General features: G+C 40.7%; 1 long non-coding RNA gene across 1 annotated transcript in view; it reads right to left on the bottom strand.

The window, feature by feature from the left end:
- Positions 1 to 15732, bottom strand: part of LOC120407642 — a 69544-nt gene extending 53812 nt beyond the window's left edge. Inside the window, exons 1-2 of the long non-coding RNA XR_005600149.1 lie at positions 15521 to 15732; positions 6839 to 6939 (exon numbers count right to left, since the gene is read on the bottom strand). This is a non-coding gene — a long non-coding RNA (uncharacterized LOC120407642). The remainder of the gene's footprint in view (positions 1 to 6838; positions 6940 to 15520) is intronic.
- Between the last annotated feature and the right edge of the window lie 1651 nt (positions 15733 to 17383).

The raw sequence follows: 17383 nt of genomic DNA, 5'->3' as shown, positions 1-17383 counted from the left end.
AAAACCACTTCAACCCTGCTGTCCAAAGTTCTTTCACAACTCTCATGCCTAACTATTCTCATTTCCTGTTATCAAGACTAGCATTCTTGGGAACGTAGGAATTGCAATGCATACCACAATGGACCTGTGTTGCATTGAAATCTGTAGCCTGTTTTCTGTATTAGACAATGCGGATGCTTCAAAAGATTATTACATGTAATTCTGGAAAATACAGAAAATATCATAATCCCACTATATAAAGCCATGGTATGTCCACACCTGGAATGATGTGTGCCATTCTGGTCACCCCATCTCAAAAAAGATATTAGAATAGGAAAAGGTGAAAAGAAGAGCAACAATAATGAGCGGAGTTATAGAACAGCTTCCATATGACGAGAGATTAAAAAGACGAACTGTTCATTTTAGGAAAGACTACTAAGGGGGAAGAATATGATATATAATGGTGTGGAGAAAGGGAATAACTGGGCCATAAATGGCTATTAGCCAAGATGGTCCAGTATATAACTGCATGCTCTGGTTGTCCCGAAACCCCCAACTGCCAGGAGCTGGGACTGGACAGGGGATGGATCACTCAATAATTGCCCTGTTCTGTTCATTCCCTCTGAAGCATCTAGCACTAACCACTGTCAGAAGACAGGACACTGGGCTAGATGAGCCATTTGTCTGACCCACTATGGCTGTTCTCATGTAATGCTAAAGACAGTTATAAGTTAAGATCGCCTACGTATTTTCATTCTAAACTCCTGTTTAAAGTTGATGCTAAAGTTTTCCAGGCTTGGTGAATTTGGCTTGAAGCTTATTATTTAACTTTGAACCCAATGGTTCAGCCATTTTTTTAGTTAGAGGAGTGTGGGGGAGGGGGAACACTTTGCCCATTACAAAATAGCTCTTGCTACCTTTTCTTGAAAAGCTCTACAGTCAAAACTGCTAGGAATGGCAAACTGAAGCGTGGCATGGACACAGCCCTCTTTGGGAAGTGTCTAAGGTGCTCTTGTGAAAACTGGTTTTGATAATACTGAATTAGTCAACATTGGAAAATGATACTTTACATATGTACAGTCAAATTGGCAGGAGGTATTTTGGGCATCTTGGCATCTTAAAGTAAATTTCAGAATGTGTTGCCCCTACACCAGGAATGAGACAGTGGTCCTATAAACATCCTTTAGACATCTTGTGCAACTTTAAGAAGTGTGCACAGACTCACGAACGGGTACATGTAATCAAGGGTATCAGTCCAGTACATGGGAAGGTGCTACTCCTTATTCTAACTTTATAAAGCATGAACTTAATGAGGCAATGCTTTATAAAGTGGACCTCAGGCATTGCACCCTTCTGTTTATAGACTGAAGCCAGCTAGTGGATGAGAGCAGGGAGTAACTAGGGATTAATAATTCAAACTTGTAGGTAGAAGCTGAGTTATACAGATAAGGAACAGAAGCTTGACTTGGATGCAAAAAGTGAGGGGAAAGCCAATGAAGGAATTTAAGGAGGGGACCAATGTGTTTGCAATAGTGAGCAAGGTAAATGATGGCTGCTACAGAATGATAGATTAAAGAGGGGTGAGGTAAAGATGCACAATGGGGAAGAAGTGTTTCATCCTGACGCCCATATTTGTCACCTACAAATCTTAGTGATCACTGTTAAAATAGTTTTTCATTGGTGGGGGTTAATTAATAATAATTAATAATTCTTTAAAGAATCACAGAACAAACAAGTAATCTGCTATAAATCATCTATCACAATAAGTGATACTGGCAGAACAGAAAAACTGCCTGCATGCTGTATTTAAAGCTCTTGTAGCATTGTGTCATCTTTTAAATCACAAAATCTTTCTATTGTTTTGTTTCTGTTTGATTATCATTAGTCAGAATCTTAATATTAGATGCTCTTAAGACTGATTATGCTGTGGACACCTTAGGATGTCAATCATCTCCTCAGGCAGCCTGATATATACCAGGGAGCCAAGAGGAAATACCTTGATTAAGTTATCCAGGCTCTTTTTAAATAATTATAAAACAGCAGAAAGCAATGAACTGTCATTCTAAAATGCAAAGAAATAGCTCTATTGTTGCCATGATTTGCAAAGAGACTGTACCTATTACTGCAGTTTAACTACTATGCTTTTTCTTCACTTATTAAAATACAGTTTTATTTCTTCTTGACAGCTACTTTTCCTACTTATTTCTTATACATTAGACACTGGCTCAGTCCAAAGGGAGATTCATCCACATTCTGGAAATACAAATACTGGACTATTTGGGTTTAAGTTTAGAGACAGTGCTGTGTGTACCTCACTGTCCTTTCATGGACTGTTGGACATTCGCTGGATTAAATATTGGGCCTGTTTTTTGTGGCCAGTCACATGCTGTGGTTCAAGAAAAATACATACAGATGGAAAGAGCAATAGAGAAGCAGGTTAAACAGATGCTTTTTATATTTTTCTTCCTCCCCCCATAAAATATTCCCTCCTATGGGTATTCTTTTAGCTGAAGCTTTTCTACTGGGGAGACTCACACAGATGTAATCTCATCCCCTCTTTTACATGTTTTTGTAATGATTCCAAAAAGTCACAATCTTTGTTCAATTTCTTAAAACTACAAATACATAAAGTACATTGATACATAAGTCACAGTTCTCCAAACAAACTAACTACTACTCAAATCCTGAAGTTTTTCTTATTCAGTTTTTACTCATTGAAGTCAATAGGCAGATCTAAGGCCAGACCCACTACAGCTTCAAAGGAACTGCTGCATTGGCCTGTTTCTTCCTGAGAATGGAAAGAGCAATATTAGGGACTGAAGTGGCTGCTCCATCACATCAGCTCATAATCCCCTTTCTGAATGCCCTTTGCTCCAGAATATGTCACTGCTGTACACTAGTAGCAAACAACTTCCCCTTCCATGCCATCTCTGCTCTGCCAGCTGGTGCACTGAAGCCAAGGCTCTGCTTACTTCCCCACTCCTGCTCACCCCACATTTCTAATTTATTTAGGGCAAGATCATGTGGTGGGCTGGATCAAGGCAACGGGCAAAGCTTTGACTAGAACGCACCAGCCAGCAGAGTAGAAACAGCACAGCGCTGTACAAAAATGGGGACAGACCTCATGGTCTCAGTTGATAATATAATGGAAATCCTCTGATCGAAACAGAGTATTTCTTTTGGTCCCCCAATTAGCTAAGACTATTCCATGTGCCCAGGGGATCAGAGAAGCCATTTTCAAAGGGTTTCTGAGAAGGAAAGGCATCCGTTGGTGTGCTCTGTGTTCCTGTGTGAGCAATTCTGAAAAGTCAGAAAGAAGTCTCACTTGTTACCAGGACAATTTTCCATTCCTAATGCACTCTGACATACAATGGCCTAGGCCATGGGTCGGCAATGGGCTGAGGGATGTGCTGGCCGCAGCTTCCCGCCGCCCCCATTGGCCTGAAGTGGTGAACCATGGCTAGTGGGAGCTGCGATTGGCCGAATCTGCAGATGCGGCAGGGTGCTTACCCTGGCGAGCCATGTGCCAGAGGTTGCCAACCCCTGTTATATATATATATATACACAAAAACACAGTATAAGTTTTAAACAAACCATTTAATACTGGTGCACAGTGATGATGATTGTGAAGCTTGGTTGAGGTGGTGGAGTCAGAGGGTGGGATAGTTCCCTTACTGCTAAATGATGAACTAGCAATTGGCTGAGCCCTCAAAGGTTAACTCTCTCACTCTACAAGGCAGCAGGAATGAGGGAGATATGCACATTTCCCCTTTAAGTACACTGCCTTGTTAATTAGATCAGCTTGCTGAGACCGCAGTTGCTGCAAGCTCCCTCCATCCTGAGCCCTGGTGTGTCCCCCCTGCTTTATGGAAGATGGGGTAAGCGGGGTGCAGGAGCAGGGCGGAGGGGGACACCCTGACATTAGCCCCCCTTTTCCTTCCTCCCTCCCCCCGCAGAGCAAGCAGGAGTCTCGGGAGCAGCTCCAAGGCAGAGGGCAGGAGCAGCACACGGCAGTGTGGGGACGGACAGCTGCAATTGTTAGCCTGCTGGGCAGCTGCAGCACAGGGAACTTAGGGGAGTGGGGAGCTGATAGGGGGGCTGCTGGTCCACCCTGGTTCCAAGCCCCCACCAGCTAGCTGCAATGGGCTGCTCTTCCTGCAAGCGGTAGACAAAGCAGGCGGCTGCCAAACGACGTTAGAAGGGAGCATTGCACAACTTTAAACGAGCATGTTCCCTAAGTGATCAGCAACGTAACAATGTTAACGGGACGACTTTAAGTGAGGAGTTACTCTTAACTTTAGAGGTTTAATAATTGAGTGTCCAAGCTGTAGGTCATTGAGAATAATACAATAAATTATAGACAATTACAAAAACAGATACAAGTTTTAAAAACCAAACTAAAAACTCAATATTAACCCTTCCATAAAAATCAGTTACATATTTTATATCTAATCACACAAAACTGAACACCCTTGCCCCATCCTGAGGTTCTGCCTCTGCCCTGCCCCTTCCCTGAGGCCTCACACCCCAATCACTCCATCTTCCCTCCCTCTGTTACTCACTCTCCCCACCCTCACTCACTTGCTCATTTTCACCAGGCTGGGGCAGAGGGTTGGGGGTGCAGGAGAGGGTGAGAGGTGTGGGCACCAGCTGGATGGCACTTACCTCGGGTGGCTCCCAGGAAGCAGTGACCAGTCCCTCAGCTCCTAGGTGGAGGCATGGCCAAGCGGTTCCGTGTGCTGCCTGCACCCAGAACCACGGCCAATGGGAGCTGCGGGGCCAGTACCTGCAAGCGGGGTCAGCATGCAGAGCCCCCCGGTCACACCTCTGCCTAGGAGCCGAAAGATGTCGCCACTTCCGGGGAGCCATCCAGAGCCAGGCAGGGAGCCCACCTTAGCCGCACTTCACCACTGACCAGACTTTTAATGGCTCGGTCAGCAGTGCTGACCGCAGCTGCCAGGGTCCCTTTTTCATCTCGGTGTTTCAGTTGAAATCCAGACACCTGGCAACCCTATTCCTAGCCCCGCTCCCAGTGGGAGAGGGCGACCATGAAAAAGTTTGAGCATCATTGCAATACGCTGTCTGCATATTTTGGAAACAGAGATTGTGAAGGCCCTTCTTAACATACTGTTGTTCGAAATACCCAAATATTTCTCATAATTATGGATATTCTTTAAGTGAGAAAGCCAAGGAGACATTTGTTATATGAACTGCCATATTTCATTGTTTGCAGGTATCTTCTGCTCTGATATTAATTAAGGTTTCCACACTTTTGCCTACAGTCCTTACCATGTCAGGTTTGGAAAAGCCCAAAGCATGGAGGGAATGGGGAACTTGCAAAAGCTAAGAGAACTTTAAGGGGTGTATCTTGTTGAGTTGTTCTTCCAGACATAACGTTGGAAGGCGCTGTCAATCATATGCTGAATACAAAGCCAATAATTAAATATTTCAGCCAAAACCAAAATCTTTTATAGCACATTACCTTACCTCTGCCTTAAGTAAAGCAGCTGGGATATAATTTGGGGAGCTAAGCATTCCCCTTAAGCATTTGTTTTACACAACCTCTAACTCACTAAGATTCTTCCAACCAAATAATACTTGGGCACAGGCTTTTTTACCCTTGAAAACTCCAAGAGCTTAAGGTTTTCTTCTTTGCCCCATCTATATGTTTATCCTAATGGCCATTGGGGTATATGCAAAACAAATACCCCAAATAGCGGAAAAACCTGACTTTTTTTGCTTCTGAATTCCCAATTCATGGAATTATACAGCTAAAATGTCAGTTGCAAATTGTGTTGCTGTTACAGTGGAGACATAATATTAACAGGAATGTTAAACCATTATATTTTCCAATTAATGAAACTACAGTTGTTAATTACCTTATAAGCAATATGGCCATGAAGATTTCCATCATAAAATTAGAAAATAAAATAAAAAGCAAAAAGCAAACCAACTAACCACTACTCCTTATAAAAGCTAAGGATGGCTGAAAATAATTTCATAAATATTTTTGCAGGAAAACATTTTTTGTCTTAAACACTTCGATGAAAATGCTCCAATTAGCGCTATCAAACATATAAACAAGAATCCCAAACTAGTAAACATCTTATTTAGTTTCACTCCAGGAACAAGCCAATGAACGAATTATTGTATATTTACACAGATAAACCCCTTCCAATCATAGATCTTTCTTTCATGTAGTGTAGACCCTGGAGCCTAGAGTTAATTTTTGCTGTATATAACCATGGTTTTGTAATCTACAAGTGCTCACACAACCTTCAATCCTATAATGCAGTATTGCTGTAATATGTATACTAATTCACATGATATATGGATATTCCACTGTCTTCAATTGGCATTGAATCAGGCCATTAAAAAATGAAAACTAAAACAGCTGTTACCATTCTATATGCTGTACATTTAATGAGTTTGTAATGACATAATGGGTAGAGATAGTAAAAATAGACCAATAATTGGAAATACTGGTTATTTATTAGTTCTAGTAGTTATTTGATAAAGACAGTTTTAGTATTTAACAAATAATAACCTGTTTTTCTCCCAAAATGTGAGTAAGTGGATTGTTTACTCTTATAGAATAATGAAAAATAAAATAAAATCCTCCATAGTGCTAGAAATCTAACAATGAACAGAAGTAGTTGAAAAAAGTAGTGTTTCCCAAAGTCACATTTTAGATTGCAGGGTTCATTTTAAAATGGGGCTTGAGTTGGGATATGAGGGATGCCAAAAATCAGAATGCTTTGGGGGTCTCACAAGAAGGTCAGATGCACTGAGTGTGTAATAAGCAGGAGGCAATGCAGCAGGCATTATCTTCCCTCTGACAAGAGAGCAGCTCACTGACCTGGCATGATGACAAATGGAGAGGAAAACTCTGCACTGAGATGTAAATTCCCCACACAGGTCCCTCATGAATATCTTGTCTCCAGGATTCAAGCCAGTGACCTGGAAAACAAGGTTCCTCCCCAATCAAAATGACAGGCAGAGCTGGTTTCCTGTTAGGAAGACTACTAGGTGTGTAAAAAAATTATGATTTCTGAGGGGAAAAATGAGATGTCACACAGAGCAAAATATTACTTTCAAATGGTCTTGTACAGCTCCTTTGAATGGCAGCTGTTAAGAATTCAATTGTGTGTATGACACATTGGAATGCAGGATGGAAGTTCTGTTGGGGGCAAGAATGAATAGAAATTTTCAATTCAAATACTCATTTGAGAATATTTGAATATCTATCATTCTTTATAGTCTGAAGGTTAATTCTTGTAAAGAATTTCCATTATTAATACAAATTGTAACCTTGTCAAATCCTCTTATGTAATGCATCAGTGCTGAAATACATACGCTACAAAACTGTACTATTAAATACATATCCTTGGTTCATAGAGAATTTATTCTTTTAGCAGTTTCATTGATTTATCAGTTATTTGTTTAACAAGGCTTCATGCTATTATGTGTATTTTCCTGTTTAGCATGCAGAAAACACAATTATAAACAATTTAATAAAATAACTTTTTGCATCTCTTCTTTCCATAGCAAAATCCTCTTCATCTTAAAGATTTTAATTAAGAGAATGGTATGATGCTTTTGCTCTCGCAGGAAAACAGGACTGTTTAAATAATTTTGTTCCTTTTAAGGTGGCCTCTTTTAATTTCTGTGCACACTTGTAGTTTAGCTTCCATCAATATCCCCATATATTATATTTTTGCAGGTTTCAATTGAATTCAGGGAAACATTCAGATTAAATTTTTATACCAGTTTTCCTCATAAACATTCATCTATTAATCCATTTACATCCCCGCTTGTATATATATATTTTAAGCTACCATTACGGGGTATCCATTTTCAAATGTTACCTGCTAGGTGTTACCTAAAATATATGTGCGTCCTTATGTGTGAAACTGGGTAACCAAGAAACATGCATTCCATAGTTGTGAAGCATATACACACATTTGTGGCACTAAATAAATCATATCTGATAATATTTGCATTAAATACACATTTCCATGAACAGTATGTTTGAACTTTCAATATTATCATATGGAGATTAGAGAGAAAAAGATCATTGATGGTTTGGTTATCTTACTAGATAACTATATCCAATTAACTATATATGTGTAATCAGGTAGTGTCACAGTAGCCAGTTACATATGTATATTATATGTAAATTATTTGTTAGTTTGGGTTACTTGTAGGTTAAGTTCTTTATCTGAAATTTTTATACCGGAAAGTAATTAATAGAATTTTGTAGTAATACTTACAAAATAAATTACAACCTTTCACAGTAATATGTTAGTTTCACCTTCCTTAAAATGTTCTCAAAATTCAGTATGCAATTGAACTGTGAATTCAGTGCTTTATATAATATTCACTCCACAACAGGCTGATTGTGATCTCTCCTTGCATTTCATTCTTAGTTGCATACAATGTGTAGCAATTTGGTGTTCATGCTGCTTGTCTATTTTCTGGAGTTTCTGCATTACCTTTCATATGTAGCATTAGATGTTTGGAACTCTTCATGTTTCAGCTTTCAGCGACACAAGCTACCATTGGGGTTAAAATTATTGAAGCTGGTGTTTTGGTGTCGTGTACTTGAACAATTTTTGGAAAGCACATTTTGAATGTGCACAAAGACTTTAGATAGAAGGAATATGTTAATAATCTCCAAGCATGGGTTGCACACTCAAATTATCATCAATTGTGCATGCAATTTTTCCAGGCTATTTGTTCTGAAAAGAAGTACTAAATTATGCATTCAATTTAGATTCATGGTATGGGCGAAAAAAATAATTTGGTCAAATACTGTCAGATGGTAATTTGTATCTGCAAATACAATAAAATCCAGTTACCAGGGATGTCTATTTCAGCACTAAAAAACCTCACACATAGGAGTGAATAAAGGCAAGCTCGGGTTCCCACAGCTATCACTCCAGCAGGGTTAGACTGATGGCTCTGATTCCTCTTTCTCCAGTGCCAGCAGTAGGATCTGCACAAGCCAGCAACAGGATGTCACCTCCCAGAGTTCTGGCACTGTTAGGATTCCCCACCCACTCTGCATCCTCAGAACTGTGGTAGATATCCATCCCCAAAGCAAAGGGCCTAATCTATTCCAGTGGTAGGTATAAGTCCACTTCCTCCCGAGCTATAATGACTGCTACTGGAGGCTGTCTGCAGACAGAAGACATCAGGTAGACATCACCAAATGGGTTACATTTGGATAACATTTTCAAGCTTTCTTTGAATCTATGCAGGCTAGAAATATAATTTTCTGTTTTAAATAAAAGCTCAAACTTTGAAATCATCACCACATGACTTGGGGCCAAAGCATGTGTTTATTGTGACTATGATTTAATATGTCCCTGCTCTTATAAAGGTCGATGTATGTTATAAGTAAAGCTTTTATGACTTTTCTTTTCAAAGGATAAATCTGTTCACATTGGGACACCTTCAGGCAAACAAAAACCAAACCAAAAGGCAAGTGTGGGGTGAAATCCTGGACCTGTTAAGACTTATGGAAAATTTGCCATTGACTTCAACAGAGCCAAAATTTAATCCCTGCAGCTTGAGTCGGGGCTGGCCTCTTCAAAAGGGCTATATCAAAATTGGTCTGCAACCCCTGATGTGACTCACCACAATTCACCCAAAGTTCGGATCTGGATCTGAATTTGGATGAGAGCAACCTGGCTGCTGTCTCCAAAGACAAATTTAAAGAAAACAGAGACACGAGCATCAAGCTACAAAAGCACATCAAGTACTTTTTATCAAGGACTGTTGCATTCTGAAACAGCTACTGAAGAATTGTCTGTGCTCACAAACAGTTCATAACATCATATCAGCACACCTGAGGCAAAGTGGAGATTTGTTTTAGATAGTAGTCCACAAAACTCAAAAGGCCTTGAATTCTACATTCCATTACATTTCTATGTCAATTATCATTTGACTTAGTTGGAAAGCTGTTGAAGGTTAACCCACTCTATGCCATTAAAAATAATACTTCACACAGTTCACTGCAGTCAAAATGTGGAGTGGGTGATAGATCTTGCAACATGTCTAGGTATTCTACAGCATGTTAGACATCTGTAGAGCTTGAAGCATTTATTCATGGTAAATTAATCTCAAGCAAACTTTCCCCACAACAATAACTGTTGTGGTCTTTTTCTCCCCAGTCCCCAGAAGAATATCACATTCAGTTGCTCATGTAAATAAGTTATATACAACTCAACTTCAAAATAAGTAAACAGCAGATGTACATACTGGGGTGAATACAATTATGTGAATTAAAGAAAAAGTCTGTGTGAAAGAGTGTGTGGTGAATAAAAATGCATATGTATGACACACGAGAAGGCCAGTAGGAATAAAGGCTCTTGTACTATAATAAATTATCTTATAACTGTGTCTCTAAATAGCTAACATTTGTATAATAAATTATTCCTGGCAAACAGTAGGTTGCATTGCTTATTGTTATGTGACCATTAAATGAATGATTTTATGTCTAACCAAAACTGTTGCAGGGTTGACTGGTTCAGATAAAGTAAGCCCAGCAGAAAAACTTCAGTCAGACCTTGAACCAAACTGAACCTAAACCTATTTTCTCAGATCGATACCCAGTGACAAATTCTGATACCTTCACAACTAGTCTTGATGCTTGAGTGTAAATGTACCTAACGTGAATCCTGGCATCATCATGAATCAGTTTGCTAGGGCTTGATTCTACCCAGTGCAGATGCAGAGCATTGTAGATATAAATGCAAAATAAAAATATGTAATGAATGTGACAGGGAACATTCACAAGAACGCTGCTGTCCAACTATCAAGTTAAACCTGCCTCGTAGCTCAAGTAAGGCTATAGAAGGGAATAGACCACTAAGAAACTCATTAGCATGATTAAGATCCTGCTTCAGCTCAGGTCCCTTCAGATTTATCCATGCTCTGCCCCAAAATTCCACCCTTTCTCTATCCTTTACACACACAAGTAAGGAAGCAAGAGCCCATGGGATTTATTACCACTCTTTGAAGAACTACATCTGACATTTAATCTGACTTGTGCTGCCCATATACCTGCACTTTTTGTTCTGCTGGAATAGACAGCTTTGTACACCCCTCCAATGCTCTGTGCAAGGACTTGCAGAATCAAAGTCTTAGAGTAAATAAATGTAATAAATGCATTCAGAGTGATCCAATATGATGATTAGGAATAATTGTACAAATCAGATGGTGTGGTTGAATTTAGGAGAAACTGGCCAACTGCAGATGCAACTGATCTCTCAAGATACTACAATTATCTGCTTTGAGGTAAGCCTGTTACAGGATGTTTCTGAACAGGGTGTCTGACCCGCCACTCCAGAAGGGGTCAAAGCCCCCCTCAGCTCCTACATTAGCCTCTCCATCTGGGTCATCGCCTACAAGAGCAAGACATCTCCTCAGACCTTGGAGCCCACATGGAAGCAAGGCTCCTCCTTCCTCAATCAGCCCAATGTTGGGTGCCACTACATAACTTGACTAACAGTAGGAACTGAATTGGAGAACTCCAGAGTGCCAATGGATGAGTTTCTATAGCTTGCACTAAAGAGAAAGCCTGTGTACTTAAGAGCTGTAACAGTTTCACAGCCTCTGTGGGTCGCAGTAGGATATGTAACACAATGACTGGTTGGTAACTTTTGCTTCTGAGATTGAAACTGGAACTTATTCTGGGATTCATTGAATTGTAACAATCCTGTCACCTGGACAACCTGTTATCAATGCAGCATATGCTGAAAGTTCTTGAGCCTTTTTTTGGACAATATCTCTACAGCAGCACTTACTGGGATTTTAATATTAAAACAAATTCAGCACCTTTATGCAAGACTGAACCAAGATTTAAAATAGTTTGAGACTGGATTAGCGTTATAACATCCTGACTGGTTTTGAAGTGTTAAATTGTCTAAGGACATTTTCAAAAAAATGAACGGGTCTCAATTTGACTTTCAATGGGTTGTGGGTACCTAACTGCCCTTTTCACCTTTGAAAATCTCCCCCAAACAGATACTGCATTAGTGAAAATAATTGTAGGAGAGAAAGTTCATTCTAAAAACTAAATGAGACAGATCATGGAATATTTTAGTTTGAGGATTCATTATGGAAGCAAACTGCCCCTAGTTAACAACCCCTACCCACACAAAAATCTGTTGTATGTAAAGTATTGTAAGGATTCTTTCTTTTGTGCTTTCTTAAATGTGTCTTTGACAACCATAGAAATTGCATCAGCAGGCAGCTGGTCATGATCATAATGTGGTTATGATTTCTTTCTTAAATGTGTCTTCAAAAACCATAGAAATAATAAAATAAGAAATGATTCTAAATTCTGGTTGATGATTCCAAGAGCCAGGCAGTCTCTGGTTGATGATGTACACATGTGCTTGCCATAATCTTGAAGGCAGCAGCAGGAGTACACAGCAGAAGTTGATTGCTCTAATTACGCATTCCTTGGAAAATGATGGAGACACTGTTCTGCAGGTCTCTGTTGAGCATTGCTAAATTGGGTAACAGGTGCGACCAGAAGGAGAGTAGGCATGATCCACATGTAGAATGGATGACATTTAAAATGTCATCTATTACACTGCAGTATTTCACTATATTATATTAATTGCAGTATATCTATATTTAGATTGGGGAAATAGCAAATAATATTGTATGTGTCACTTTTCATTGTGGGGGTACTGGTGAGGGGCTATAATTTTAGTAGTGATACAGTTCTTCAGTTCCCCACACTGTATGAGGCGGAGTCAGATGTTTTTGATTAGGTGGGCTGACTCTCCAGATTATTCTTCCAACTGAAGAGCCCCTCCAGAATTTTCTCGGACTCTAAAGGCATAGCAGGCTTCTTATTTATTTATTTAAGATATTTCTCTCGAGTCTCCACTTTTCCATGTGGGGTTACTGGATTTTTAAAGGCCATTAACATTTACCTCAGTGAACGCTGGGCAATTGTAGGGAATTTTACCAAGCTCTCCTCACAGATTAGACCCTGGTAATTGCTGATTAAGCAAAAAAGAGGGGAAAGAGCAGGTTCTGTACCCTGTGCTCAGATCCCTTGGCCAAGTTTATCAAAGGGGAAAAATGTTCTTTTGCTCCCTTGACCTTGGTGCTACTGTGATTGGCTGCTGGCCTGCCTCAACAGGACAGCATGATGGTGGCTGCTGACAAATGAAGAGTTCAGAAAGGCAAGGTACTGAAAAAAGTGGCCAGGACACCAGGGCCTCCAATCAGCAGCCACTGAAGCAGACCAGGCCCCCTGCCATCCCAGGATGGTGAACCATGGAGGCCTCAGGATCTCCAGTCAGCAGAACTGGAGTAAGGGTAAAACCCCAAGTCCTTGGTCACTTTCCTTCCTCTGTTCCACCACCCAAAGCACTGCGATAAGGGACTGCACATGTTGCCAGGGACCCTCCGCAGTGGGCGTGTTGTGGTCATGTCACCTCCTCCATTTCTCAGGGATCTTGAGAACCACTGGTGACACACAGAAATCACTTTTCCACTAATGTCCCTTCTTTACTTCATAGCAGAGTTATGGACGCCATTTTGGAGCCAGGAGCTCATGTTCCTCAAGCATCCATTTTAGAACAGGCTCCTGGAACTGCCTCCTCAGTAGCCATCTTAGAGTCCTTCAGCAGCATCAAAAACACACCACAGCCACCACACAAACAAAATTCACCAGGGCACAGGAGGAAACAGCAGCCATTCCTCATCTACTTCCCCCTTTTCCTTTCCACAGCTGAGGCTCAGGAAAAAATGGACCCCAAAACATTCAGATTCTCAAGGGGCCACAGGTGAGACAGCTTATCTGAGGAGCTGCCCCCCTCTTCTTCATCTGCCTCCTCTTATGAGATGATCAGACCCAGCAGAAGGCATAATGATATAAAGCATAGGCGTTCCTCCCCAGATTCTTATGACTCCATATCCTTGGCCCTCTCTCCTGCTAATCTTCCCTATAAGCAGAGTAAGGGTCACAAGTGCAGAAATATACTAAAGAAATCATGTAAGTCTAGATATTCTTCCTCTTCAGAACATGATACACTTTCAAAATCTGAGATGGAGGAGACCCAAGAGGATCCTCAGGAACTCTTGTTCCCTACACAGATTTTTGAATCTATTTTAAGAAAGGAGGTAGCTTTCTTGGGTATCTCCCCTGAGCATTCAGCCAAAAAGAATAAAAAAGGGACAAGAAGCCAATTAAAGACACAGAAAACATCCAGAAATATTTTCCAGTGGGCTCTAGAGCTGACCCTTACCTTCTCATCCCTCCTTAAGGCTGCAGAGACAGAATAGGAAAACCCAGTGAAGGCAAAGTGTCTGACCAAAAAGCCAAAATTCCTATAATGTCCACCAATCAAAAGTGTTCTTGGTTGCTTTACCTAAAATTTACACCACCTTGTCAACCCTTGTGAAGGATACAGTTCTCCTTGCTGAAGGGGATTTCCTGTCGGATACTTTTGGGAAGAAGGATGGAATCTGTCCTTTGCAGGGGCTATGAAGTGGCCTTGGCAGCCCTCAGAGCTTCAACAGCAGCCATATTTTTTGCCAGATCAGTACTCATTTATACTGAATCCCTGCTCTCTAACATTCCCAAAAGGTGTAAAGAGCCAAGGGTCCTCTTTATGGAAAATTTCCCTAACATCTGCTCTAATTTCAGAAGTCTCATCTGATGCTCTCAGGTTCTCTGCCAGATTGATGGCATCCAATGCAGTAACTAGAAGACATCTGTGACTATGGACATGGGAGGCAGATATTTGGGTTTTGGTAGCAAACCTGTAGTTAGGAGAGAAACCTTTTGGGAAACCACTATGAAAAAAAATCACTTTTGAAGCACGGGACAAAAAAAAATTCTCTTCTTTGCTAATGATCACAAAAAACTCTGAAGAGTGTTTTTATGTTGTCTTTACATTCTAGGTTGTCCTATTGGTGTTACAGATCTTCATATAGCTATATTAGATGAGACAACAGATTCTCTTAGAATAGATAGGGTAAAGCCAGATCAAGTAAATCCAGAAGTGACCACCTTCGGGAATGTCCCTAATAGCAGTCAATGACTACTATTATCCCTCCAACATTTCCTGGGGTGGGGTAGGAGGGATGATTGTCTTTATTTGTTCCCACCTGGTTTGCTATCACCATGGACAAATGGGTATGCCATAGAACTCAAAAGGATCCCTTACCCAGATATCTCCCCTCTCCCTCAACCTATGCAAAAGGAAGGCTATATTCAGGCAAATAGATTACCTTCTCCCAGTCAGGGTCATAGAGCCTGTCCCAGTCCAGGAACAGTGTCAGCACTTATATTCCATATTCTCCCTAGTTCCAAAGAAATTAGGGGATAACAGGGCTGTCCTGGATTTAAAGACACTCAATCAGTTAATTCATTCCCACAACTTCAAAATAGAGACTGGTCAGTCCACCACTCAGTCAACTATTACGCAGTGGACATGAAGGAAGCACATTCTGGGATGAACATACAAGATTCTTCACAGTAAACACTCTCTCAAGAAGGACTTACTTTGTGTACTAGCCATATTAATTTCATGCATACTTATTCCCATGGGCAAAGTTTCATCTCGGGTATCTGCAGTACTACCTGCTCACACTGTAAGACTTCCCTTTGTAGTAAAAAGGTCCCTCAGATAGTTGCCACATCTGACAAGATTTAAGAAGGATATCTGGTTCGGTTCTGGCCAGTTCAGTAGGTAGAACCACAGAGGTACACCATAATAATAGATGCCATCTTGGAGAGATGGGACTACTCAACACATGGTACAAGGTCAGTGGTCCCAGATGGAATCTCATTACACCATAAACCATTTAGAACATGAGGCTATTCATCTAGCCTTTCAGGCACTCCTTGCTACTTTAAACTCCGACACATACTCGTATTCATGGACAAATCTACCACTAATATAAACAGACAAGAAAGCACTCAATTGAACTCATTACAAGAGGAAGCCACAACCTCCTTCAGGTGGTCCAAGAGAAATATTGTCAATCCAAGCCTTGCATATCAAAGGAAAACTGAAAGCCAAGGGTCATTGGTTCAAGTGCAAAAATCATTAACCAGTGGGAGTGGCATCTCTATCAGAAGGAGTGTCAGGAGTAAGGCTCTTCTCAGGACTCTTGAGAGCTTAATGAGTCAGCTTGGCTGCCTGATAGACTGAGGAAGCTAGCAGGCCGGTTCTTAAGCCTAGCAGCAGCAATAATTTCTAGCTGCTGCTTGCCTCACTCCAAGCTCTGCTCCTGCTTTACTCCCACTGCTCCAGCCTAGACCCTGCATGCACCCCTTGTTCCAGTCCTGTCCCAGCCTTGCTTCTGCCTGAGAACGAGCCCTGCTCCTGACTCCTGGGAATCTGGTTCAGACCCTCAGCTCTGATTCCTGGCTCAGACTGTTTCTCAATCCTTGACTCTGACTTCAGTTCTGCCCTTTGGCCCTGGTTTCTGGTCCTGACCCTGTCTCACTCTTTAGCTGTGGCATTTAGACGCCAACAACTAGGTTGGACTTCTGCTCCAACTGCTAGGCCTGACTGCCTATGACCCAGTCCCCTGACAGGGCATTCAACCATATAGTCCAGACTTTCAGGAAACCAATGTGGAATTTCTTTGCATGCAGCTCCAATGCCAAAATGAACAACTACTGTGCCAGGAGGAGAGATTGTTAGGCATGGAGAATAGATGCTGTTAGGTTATAGATATTCAGGCCTGTCTGTAAAGGCCTATACTTTAAGAATTAGGTATATGTTTATCATTTAGCTAGTTATAGAGGTATAAAAGAAAGAATCAAAATCACTGTCTGCCTGCGTAAGGGCCTTCTCTCACTGTGATAGTCTGAGGCCCTGTTCTTAAGCTAAGAACTTTGGCTAAGCAGTGGGAGCAGCCATAAGCTGGAAAGCATACAATCACATCCTCAAACATTTCAAACCAGTCATATTGAAATAAGGCAATCTGGGGCTGTTAGAAAGGTGATATGACCTATCATCTCCAGATAAAGGGAAGAGCCTAGAAGATGTAATGGGAAATTTAGTTTAATAGTTTTTTGTTTGTAAGAACTCACTTATCAATAGATATAGTTGGGAAATCCTTATGTTTTTATAGATGTAGTTGTGAAATTCTCACTTTTGTATTGTTTTGTCATTATAATTCTCACTTTTCTATTGTTTATTTGGATGGTCTCTGTCTGGTTCTGTGATTGTTTCTGTCTGCTGTATAATTAATTTTGCTGGGTGTAAACTAATTAAGGTGGGGGGATATAATTAGTTAGCTAATCATGTTACAATATGTTAGGATTGGTTAGGTAAATTTCAGTAAAATGATTGGTTAAGGTATAGCTGAGAATATTACTATATAAATTAGATGCAAACAGGAAGTAAATTGG

Source organism: Mauremys reevesii, linkage group 6, assembly GCF_016161935.1.
Source record: "Mauremys reevesii isolate NIE-2019 linkage group 6, ASM1616193v1, whole genome shotgun sequence".
NCBI lineage: Eukaryota > Metazoa > Chordata > Testudines > Geoemydidae > Mauremys > Mauremys reevesii.
This window is presented reverse-complemented; position numbering and strand designations above follow the sequence as displayed.